Below are 11526 nucleotides of genomic sequence, written 5' to 3'. Positions count from 1 at the left end.
GGATTTGCCAGCTCTGCCACTTACAGGAGATAGAGACAGAGACACACTTCATCTTCAGATGCCTTGCTTACTACGAGATTCGAGGTCGTTTCCATTGTCTCTTCAGGTCTTCTCAGACTTTGTCCAGCTTCCTCAGATATGTTGATCCGAGATTCCTTGCACGTTATCTCCAGGAGGCCTTCAGATTTCGGGCCCGTTTTCTTCAACCCCCCACCAGATCAAAAACCACGCAAAAGATCACGAACTTCTTTAGGGCGCTACCATCAGCGCGGGGTGCCAAAAGAACCATTGATCGACCCACAGCCACTGAAACCAGATCGGTGAGGTCCTGGGGGAGCCGACCCACCAGACTGCACCAGCGCTCTAGGATTGGATCCACCCCTGGGAGGCGCCCTAGAACCTCCAGGGGGCTGCAGCGATAGCCTAGCATGCCCACAGGACAACAGAGTTTGACAAGCTTTTCTCAGTTTTCTTCTCTCGACCTCGGATGTTAGGAGTAGGGACTGGATAGGAGACTTTTTCTCTCCTTCTCCTTCTCTGCTTCATCGCAGAGCTTTGTTCCGAAGCCAAGAGCTTCTAGCTCCTACATTTACATTTACTTAGATTATAGATGTATTTTCTACTCTTTAAATAGAAATGTTAAAGGGGACCGTTTGGTCCACCGGCTTGGCAGGATATAATCATTGTAACTGACAATCTTGTTGGCCTTTTATGGTCATTTGTTGGACATTAATAAAATTATCTTATCTTATCTTATCTACATACAGAGACAGATTTAGCCAAATATATATAAAACTTATCACATCCACAAATACATAATTATATTTAATTCTACTTTTTAATTATATTTCTACTTCCATCAACCCAAACAAATACCCACAAGTTTTGAATGTCTATATTTGGCTTGGAAAGGATAGGGATAGTTTTTGTTCTAGATAAAACATGTTTTACGTTAATAAGTTTAAATTAAATATATTTCGAACGTCTCCATAAAATAATAAAATCCGAACCAATTCAAATTTCATAAATAAATATATATACTTTTAGGGGCTGCCAACTTTAGTAGGAAATCCATTAAATTTCCCACGTGGAATTCTCTCTTTTATCAACAATGTTTATTCTAGACAAGATTACTTAAAAAATTAAACTTCACACATTGTTTATATAGCGTAAATTGGGGATATTCCTCTTTCCTAACAACGATGTGAGGAGAGGAAATCATTTTTATATTGATAGATATTCCTCTTTCTACTTAGCCCATGGCCAATATTATCTCAAAGTTCGAGGGGTTTATGGCAAGAAATGGCAATTATCTATTGTTGCTGAGATATTTGAGGTAACTACTCCTCTATTTGTGGTGGAGTTGAAAAAAGTCGGTGGCGACACACTAGACTATGAGAAATTTTATGAAGAAAAGCTCAGACCTGGCCTCAAAGACATTGTTTGGGCTTTGGCATGGTGATCCCATTTAATGCCCATTTTCAAATTTGTGGACACGACGGTTGAAAATTTGACTGATGATAATTCGTCAGATCAATTGGCGAAGGCCAATATTCAGTTCCTTCCAATTCAATGTTATTTCCCCTTCGTTCTTTGTTTGTAAAGTTCTTATGATTTATTTTAAAAAAACAGACACAAAGTTCTCTGCTACGGGTCTCTCTTGTATAGTTGCAGTGTGTTAAATATCTTCTGCATGTTTGACTCGCTGAGATTGGTGTGCACTTTTGTAAACCATAACAAAGATATGTCAGACTTTCTCTTTAATTGTGACATTTGTGAACCAATTTTCCTTTAATCGTGACTTTCATGAACGCATAGTTGTAGTTGTGGGAAACACCTAACTAGCCATCTATAGGGTATTTAATGTCCGGGGATATGCACACAGCTTAACGCGATAACACGGGAGCGGGGAGTTTCGGCATTAAATAATATTTGGGCTTTCGCGTGTTATCGGGCTAAGCTGCGTGCATATCCCCGGGCATTAAATACCCTATAGATGGCTGGTTAGGCGTTGCCGTAGTTGTGGGCCTGCCTTTCAATTTTCAACATTTTCATTTTTTTTTCTTTTCCTTTTTTTCCATTTCAAATGGTGGGTAAGGGTAGTTGGCCCGAAATTGAAAGGTAAAATGATAATGCTAGGAGTGTTAATGTGGTAAGGTTAGTTGCCCTGAAATTGAAGGGTGAAATGATAATGTTAGGAGTGTTAATGTGGGTAATTTAGCAAGAAGCTGTTAAAAAATGTGAAATGATAATGTTAAGAGTGTTAACGTGGGTAACTTAGTAAGAAGTCTTAAAGTTTTTTTTTTAAATGAATCTCTATAGTTTTTGTGATTGTTTATACCATAAAGACACATGTGACTTTGTGAAGTTTCATGATGGCTTACAAGCAAAAGCAATAATGAATTCGAATTTGTTTTGTCCGGAGCTGCTTTGAAGAATCTGTCGGAAGTTTCATGATTTGTTACATCGTGGAAGATTCATTATTATACTGACCTAAGTTTTGTAATGTTGGTGGTCCATGGGACATTAGCAGCTAAAACCACTCCACATTCCATGTGTCATTTGGCATGTGTCAAGTTGTATAATATTTTCTAGATACATACATCATCATCCACGATAAAACAAAGATACAACCTCAGGATTTACCATAAAGAAAAAACTGAAATAACACACTTATCATTTTCGAGAAAGAAAAAGGTAAATTATAACACGAGCACCACGTGTATACAACATCACTATCCCCACCATAAAGCAAAACTGAAATAACACACTTACCATATTTGGTTTTTTAATGCATTAATCGCATTTATTAGATACTTTTGAAAAATATTGTATTATTCAATAATATTTTGTATACTAAAAGTTTATAGAGGTTCTCTTTAAAAAGTATACAATCATTCAAAAATTTCTAATTATTTTTTAAGAATGTAAAAATAATTTCACTTTAATTAAACTTTTCATTTAAAACATGTAAAAATAAAATATTCAATAGTCATTTATTAAATATTTTATAGGATATTTTGCTTTATTCAATAATAAGTTGTTTATAAAGTCTTTATTTAAAGGGTATAGTTCGAATTAATTATTGTATCCCGAGATGCTCTAGCCTAATATGGAAGAGGTGTTGTCTTCTCATGTTATGTTATGTAAACATTTTACTTTGTCAAATAAAATAAAAATAAAAATAATTCTACCTTAAATATTTTTACTTGGTAAAAAATAAAATAAAGAAAATTAAAAACAACTCTACATCAAAACAAAAATAACTTTAAACTAAAATAATAAGGTCAACTTGACTTGATTAAGCTCCAGGTTCATGAGAACCCATGGTATTCATGTAGAATATAGCCTTGTATTGGAAGGTTCTTTCATTTCTGAAGTAGGGAACATTTTAGGGTCTAATTTTCGATGCTTATTCCAAAAAAAAAGATTCGCTAATTTCCATTTTTTCTAAAAATTATTCACCCAAATTTGATAGTATAAAATTGCTTTACCTTAAAATTCATCAAAATTTTATATAGATACTACATAAAATTATTAGAAATTTGAATGTTTTCACAAAAATAATCCCAAAATTTTTAGATTGCATATTATAGACTAGTTAGATTCGCTAAGGTTTCTAAAGTTTAAAATAAATTTCCATCCTTAAAATTTTCTTGTTTCTAAAGTAATCTTACATAGATCATAACATACATTGAGGAAATATGACTTTGACAATAATCATTAATTCTTCCTGAAACTTTAGTTACTAAATCCCATCACATAGATACATCACACTCCAAAATCCAAAGAAAATGAAAGAAAGCATTACTCAGTTTCATAAATTAGCAACCAACATAATTTCCTTATGTAGATTTAGTTATTGAAGTACCCCCACACAAACACATCTCACTCAATATCTAGAGAAAATGAAGAAAAACATTCAAACCCACTCTAATAATTTTCATATATTTTTCACAAGGATCAAAGGCTAGATTAAACCCATGTTTGTAGCTTTGAGTGTCATTATATTGCCTCAATTGAAACCAAGGCTCCTTCCATGTTTCTTTCTATAGGTAATCTTGACCTAGATTTCCACTCCATTGCCCTAATTCTTGATTCTTAAGTGCCCTACACTTTGGGATGGATAACATTAGCATTGGTCCATAAGTAGTTGTTGGATAATAGATGTTTTACTCTTCAATCAATTTGTTTGGTCCATTCTTAGGAAAGTTAACTCATTCAAACTCATAAACAACAAGTCAAGACATAACTTACTATGTAATGGATTTACAACATCACTATCTCCACCATAAAGCAAAATTGAAATAACACACTTACCATATTTGGTTTTTGAATGCATTAATCACATTTATTAGATATTTATGGGAAATTTTGTATTATTCATTAAGGTTTGCTTAAAAAGTATATAATCGTTCAAAATTTTCTAATTATTTATATAAAAAAAATCACTTTAATTAAACTTTTCATGTAAAAATAGAATATTCAATAGTCATTTATTAAATATTTTATAGGAACTTTATTATTGTTTACAAAGTCTGTATTTAAAGGGTATAGTTCGAATTAATTATTGGGCCGTGATGTGCTCTAGCCCAATATGGAAGAGGTGTGGTCATGTTATGTAAACATTTTACTTTGTCAAATAAAATAAAAATAAAAAGAAAATAAAATAATACAATTAATAATTATATTTATTAATAAAAATAAAAATAACTCTACCTTAAACATTTTTACTTGGTCAAAAATAAAATAAAGAAAATTAAAAATAACTCTACCTTAAAACAAAAATAACTTTAAACTAAAATAATAAGGTAAACTTGACTTGATCAAGTTAGTCGTGGTTTTTGAGCTCCAAGTTTATGAGAACCCATGGTATTCATGTGGAATATAGCCTATTTAAAAGAGGAAATTAAACTAGCATAGATCCATCTTAACTTAGGATTTACCAAGTGTTGTGAGTGAAGTTCATTCATGATCTTTCCTTGTATTCAAAGCTTCCTTGGTTTTTACACTAATCTTCAGTAGATCATAGCACACATTGAGGAAATTTTACTTTGACAATAATCATTAATTCTTCCTCAAACTTTAGTTACTAAAAGACCATCACACAAATACATCACACTCCAAAATCCAAAGAAAATGAAGGAAAACATTACTCAATTTCATGAATTGGCAACCAACATAATTTCCTTATGTAAATTTAGTTATTGAAGTACCCCCACGCAATCACATCTCACTCAATATTGAGAGAAAATGAAGAAAAATATTCAATCCCACTCTAATAATTTTCATGTATTTTTCACAAGGATCAAAGGCCATATTAAACTCATTTTTGTAGCTAAGAGTGTGATTATATTACCTCAATTGAAACCAAAGCTCCTTCCATGTTTCTTTTTATAGGTAATCTTGACCTAGATTTCCACTCCATTGCCCTAATTCTTGATTCTTAAGTGCCCTACACTTTGGGATGGATAACATTAGCATTGGTCCATAAGTAGTTGTTGGATAATAGATGTTTTACTCTTCAATCAATTTGTTTAGTCCATTCTTAGGAAAGTTAACACATTCAAACTCATAAACAACAAGTCAAGACATAAGTTACTATATAATGGATTTAACTCTAGACCCCTTGGCATTAGATATAAATGCCAAAACAAAAATTCTCAAACATATAATTTTAAAAACATTACAAAAATACATTAAAAAAAAGCTTAAATTATATGGAAACCAAAGTACAACTTCTTCAATTTAAAAATCCTATCGGCATCTCTTTGCACCTTTTGAAGAAAATGCTAGTTTATTCTAATGACAAATACGTCTCTCTAATAGTGGTGGAAGATATCCTTAGGGATTAAAAGTTATTGTTGTAATATTTATATTTATGTGGTTTTGTGTTAACTGAGAATTAATGGTGCATGAGAAGTATTAGTGGAAATAGATATTTCTAAATTATTATTATTATTATTACTATATTATTATGATCATAAGGGTTTATAGAATTTAGAGAAAAGAATGAATAAAAAAAATTAAAAAAAAATCAACTTATTTATTTAGATATTTGTTTAATGTAAATTTAATTATTTTTTAATTTTTTTTTAAATTTGATTTAAAATTTCATCAATCAAATTAATTGTAATGTTTGTTATGGCTGAAAGTAAATTTAATATTATTATATAAAAAAAATAAAAAAAAATAATATATATATATTAAGGAGCCTATTTATCAATTTGGCTATACAAATCATGTAGAGTAACTTTTTAGGTTAGCAATTTTTTCCTTAAGATTTGCAATCTTCTTAACATAGAAAGGGTGATCAAATTTGGAATTTGGGGATTTTTTACGTGATTTGTTTTTGTCTTTCATATTTTGGTAGCTTTTAAAAAATTGAGCATTTTGTTTTTAATTTTAAGCTTTAGCCAAAAGAGTGGTTTATGTTGGGTTATACTTACATTAGTAAAAATGTTGTAACATGATTCATAACAAAAATACATCAAATAATTGCTTCAATTTTTAACATTTAAAAAGAAAAAACATGCAAATTAGAAAAAGAATTTCCTATAAAAGTTTTTTTTATATCAATAAGCTAATTATATGTATAGATTCTCACAAATTAATTATAAATATTCATATAAAAACAAAAAAATTAATTATTAAATTTTCTAAGTAAATGTTAGCTTCTACTTTATTACCTAATCCTTGAATCAAGAGGCTTGTTCTACAGTGTAATATGAGGAAGATGTGTAAGTTTGTTTATCCACTTTGTTAAGCCGAGAGGCTCATTCTAAAGCCTAATATGAGGAAGATGTATAAATCTAACCTACTATGAAGAAGATGTGTAACTTTGTTTGTCTTGTTCGTGTTGATAAGTGTCTCTTTAAAATAAAAATAAATTATGCTTTAAAGAGAAAAATAATATCAGCTAACCCGGATGCGGGTGACCATCGGGTTCATTAATGGTGTCATTAGGGAACGGCAACGCTTGGTCCTGCCAGCTATTGGCTTGCTCGTTTTTCACTGTCATGACTCGGCACTGGATGGCTCGCCTTAGGCGAGAGCAGGTACGCCTGCAGTATGAAGTAAATGCACACACTGGCCGAGACAAGGCCGCTTCTGGTTTAAGCATGGAGCATTCGGCCATCAACTACATTGTTCGCATCCCGTCCTCTAGCTTTCGTCCGCCCTTTTCTGGAATCCCTTGCAGCAGAATGGTTTTTGGCACCCGCTGCTCGATCCTGTTGGCTCTGGAATGTGAAATTGGGTCTCCTTCTTCCCCTCCCCAGCCTTGCTCGCTGAAGCCTGATCAGGCTCCCTCTGTGCTCTCTCATCCTCCCGTCAAAGAATCCCATTTCTCTGAGCATCCCCTGCGTAGCCTTGCCATGGTTCGACACCGCATGAGAAGCCGCCATGGTGGGAGTCGTGGTGGCCACGCGTGTTCTCAAGCTCCTCAGTCCGTTGAGCAGCCTCCCCTCCCTGCTTCTCCGCCTTCATCCAGCACCAATTCTCCCCCGTCCAGTCCGCTTCGCAGACCCTTCCCGCACAATGCTTTCCAGTCGACTCATTTTCGGTTTCAGAGTAACTTGAATAGGCCTATTATTACGGCAAATATCACCATCATTTTCTCAGAAGAAGAGGCCCAGCCTCATGCTCATGCACATATCTCGGCTGAGCTCTCTCAGGGCGCTCATAGAGTTGAAGGAAGGCATGGCTCAGTGCAGAACCTAGCTGAAGAAGGTAAGGCGGATGAGCGTGGCGGTCAGCATGAGGAGGGGGACATTCCAGACGACACGCGACCACCTGGTGGCAGTTCTCATGGCGCCACTGTTGCAGTGGACATTGCGGGCAGCTCAAGCGGCACCCGCCCTACGATGGTTTCTCCAGGAGGCAGCGGAGCTGGTGACGTGGCGCGAGATGGTGAAATCTGGTATGGTAATGCTTGCCCTGTTGTTGAGGAGCCTCTGGACCCGGACATCCTCATGTGATGCCACCTGGACCCCCTCGCGACTTCTCAGAGTGTTTTGTTCACTGCTCGCTGGTTAGTTTCGGCTGTTCTTGGTCTGATGGTTCTGGTTAATTTTCGTGGATTGGCAGTCTGTGGTTTTTTCTGCTGGTGGGTACAACTTTTCTGTAATTTTGGTTCTGTCGATGTATTCTCTCTCCTATGTAATTCTGGTCTTGTCGATGTTTAACTGGTTTTCCCAATTTTGGGACAGTTTTGGTGTCCTGAAGGCACCCAGTTGCTCTCGGCTGAGGCTTCTGCCTCTTTGTAATTTTATTCTTCTTTCCTTCTAATAGAATTAGTCTTTACTCCAATAATAATAATAATAATAATAATAATAATAATATCAGCTATAATAAAAAAATTATGTATAATTAATGAAAAAAATAATTTTTTATGATCTATATAACATTCAAAAATATAATTTACAATATAAAAAATTACATATTTTATTTGTGCTTTAAAAAAATTTACGCATAATAAAATTTAATCCCTGTCAACTCATATTAAATTTATATTTAAAATAAATCTACATTAATTTAGTCATAATACAATTAACCAAAGTCAATAATTACATCAATAATTACATCCATGATTAATTCAATAATAACATCACTAATGACATCAATATAAACGACATAAAGATGAGACACGCATCAATTTCATAATATACGAGTGTAACATCACTAATGACATCAATATAAACGACATAAATATGAGACGCATCAATTTCATAATATACGATTGACCACGCCCAATTTCATAACCACCCGTATATGTGCTTCAAGGTCACACCACTCGTGATATACCCTTTGTTTAAAGTATTTACCTCCATTGAACGACCTTTTCACATGTCCCACAAGTGGCAGAAGCCGGCCACATGGTGTCAAATAACAATTCGTGACAAATATTGTAATAGCAATTAATCTAATTAATTTTTAACTTGGTTGTGAAACTCGACCTCGTCTACTCAACTCTATTACTCACTCTAAAAGACTTTAGATGATGTTGAACACTCATATTTAGTCCCTACCCTAAAGGCAAAAACTTGCTACACCTCACTTATTTAAATAGACATAAAGTGATTAATAAATTTAAAACTTAAAAATTTCATTAAATTTTTAAGATGGTCAGATTTCTCTTTTTGTAAGGTAAGTAAATTTATCATAATTTATGGTCAATCTAATAGTCAAAGTAGTTATTTCTAGTTGCTATTAGTGAATGTACGTTGACTCATCATGTTATTTAAAGAAAACCACATTAATGGAATAATTTATTGGTGGTCTGTAAGGGGCAGGCTAAGGGGAGGGTTTTACCCCTGCCTGATGCCTCGGGTTCTTAGGTGGTTAACCTGTTTCCTTATGTCTGAGAAAGACGAGCTCTTAACTAAATAAGAACAGTTTTAGAACATACTCTAGGCTTGACCACCACTTCTTATGGGAGTTGTCTTTAGTGTGACTTTTTGGACTTTCTAGTGCCAAAATCCGGTGGAAAATTTTGAGATTAAATCTTGATTTGAGTTATTTAAACTTGTTTTTCTAAGGCACTTCAATTGTGTAGGCTTACCAATCAAATTTTGATTTCAATAAATTCTTGCTGGATTTTAGAAAAATTAAATTGGAAAAACCCATCAGAAAAACTTCCAAAAAACCACACGAAATTATACGCTCTTTTCTGATAAATTTTTTGTTTTTTGGAATATGTTTAGAGAGTAAAGTTGGATAAAGTATTGAACATCAACCTCTGCACAAAAGAGACGAGCCAATGAGAAGAGGAACCTCCTTGATATTTCGAATTAATATGTACACCTACGTGGATAATAAAGAATGACGTAATCAACCATGTTAACACCTGGAACGAATCTTTAACTGAAAATGGGCCAAAAGTGTTACAACTGTGGTGATCACTTTCCGTGGTGCAGGTGAAGTTTCTGCACCTTGTACTACTGAGGCTTTGTGGAAGGGAAGGCCGAATCAACGGGACTATACGTGGCATCAGAATGCGGCAAAGGATTATCCAGTCCCCACACGAAATTCCGCGCATATAAAAGGTTTTGGCGTACTTCCGTCGGCTTCAGGCTTACATTTATTGTCCTTTCACTTCGATCATTATTATGGATAATGGTATGGGGTTTAACAGTAAGTTTCGTTGGGTGAAACTCACGAGATGAGGGTTCAAATCTCATTGAATATATATATGATCTGTTGTGTCTTGGTTAGAAGAGTAGACGATTCCATAGCGGACTCTCGGCTCTTGTTGAGGCATAAGTTTCCTGCTATTGTGCGGCTTGCAGGCGGTTGCACCTAGCCTAGATTTATAGTGGTAGCCAATTAGATTTGATCCTGGGTCTCTTCAGGATAACTCTCACCAGTTACCGATTATCCTAGATTTAAAAAAAAAAATGGTAAGATTTAGGGCAATTGTTGCCATTTAAGTTTAAATTCACGGATTCTGCAACAAAATTAGATAACCAAATTGGGATTGAAGTTGTTGGAGATTTTAAGCTTAATAGGAATTAGAGTACTAGGAAAAGGATAAACCTGGGAAGAAAAAAATAATTAGAGGTGGAAAGTTTATTATGAATATAAAATTAAATTTAAATTAATTTTATTTGAAATTTTGTATTTTTATTATTTTATATAATCATGAATTTGGGACTATAATATTTTAGAGAATCACAAAATAAGATTGAGAAAATTTAAAAATCTTCATAATTAAAGGTCATGTACTTTATCTTATTTTCCTCTATCTTTCTCATAAGCAAGTCTTTTCCCATTGAAAATAAGACAATGAGTATATATTTAATGTACAAGAATAAGAAAATAACATGGACAAGAAGAAATTTCCCAAAGTTAATTCAAACTCTAGTGAAAATCACTTTCCTCAAGTGGGGGTGGCATAAAGATGTTGAGTTTTAGCCAAATCATTTTGGAATAAATGAAGAAGTCAATTTATAGAATAATGACAAGAAGAAATTTCCCAAAGTTAATTCAAACTCTAGCGAAAATCACTTTCCTCAAGTGGGGGTGGCATAAAGATGTTGAGTTTTAGCCAAATCATTTTGGAATAAATGAAGAAGTCAATTTATAGAATAATGACAATTTGTGGTATGATACATAATTAGAGAATAAAAGAAAAATTAAGATACTATAACAAGGTTTAATTTTTGTAACTAGAGTAAGCCTACGTCGATGCCCCTGTCTTAAAAGATGTTTTAAGGAGGTTATCAACACCAATTTAGAAGAACAAATATATGTGTAACCTAAGAATAAAATCAACATCATTAAAATACCAACAAACTCTCACAAGCTCCAAAGTGGAAAAACAATTCCTAAAATGTTGTGATTTGAAAGAATTTATCATTTTTTTGACACTAAAAGACCATTGAAAACACTTTCTCTTAGAATGTCCAACTTACACCCACATTAAATTAAAATTTCAAAACATTTGTTACATATCAAAATTTATAACATCCTAATTCATGAAAACTATGGTGATTTAGAAAAGTTTTTTTTTAAGCTTTATAAGCA

This window comes from Pinus tabuliformis, chromosome X (genome assembly GCF_031772625.1).
Source record: "Pinus tabuliformis cultivar Carrire ecotype Pingquan chromosome X, CPIR1, whole genome shotgun sequence".
In the NCBI taxonomy this organism is placed as follows: Eukaryota; Viridiplantae; Streptophyta; class Pinopsida; order Pinales; family Pinaceae; genus Pinus; species Pinus tabuliformis.
The sequence above is the reverse complement of the archived record's forward strand: the minus strand, read 5'-3'. Positions refer to the sequence as shown.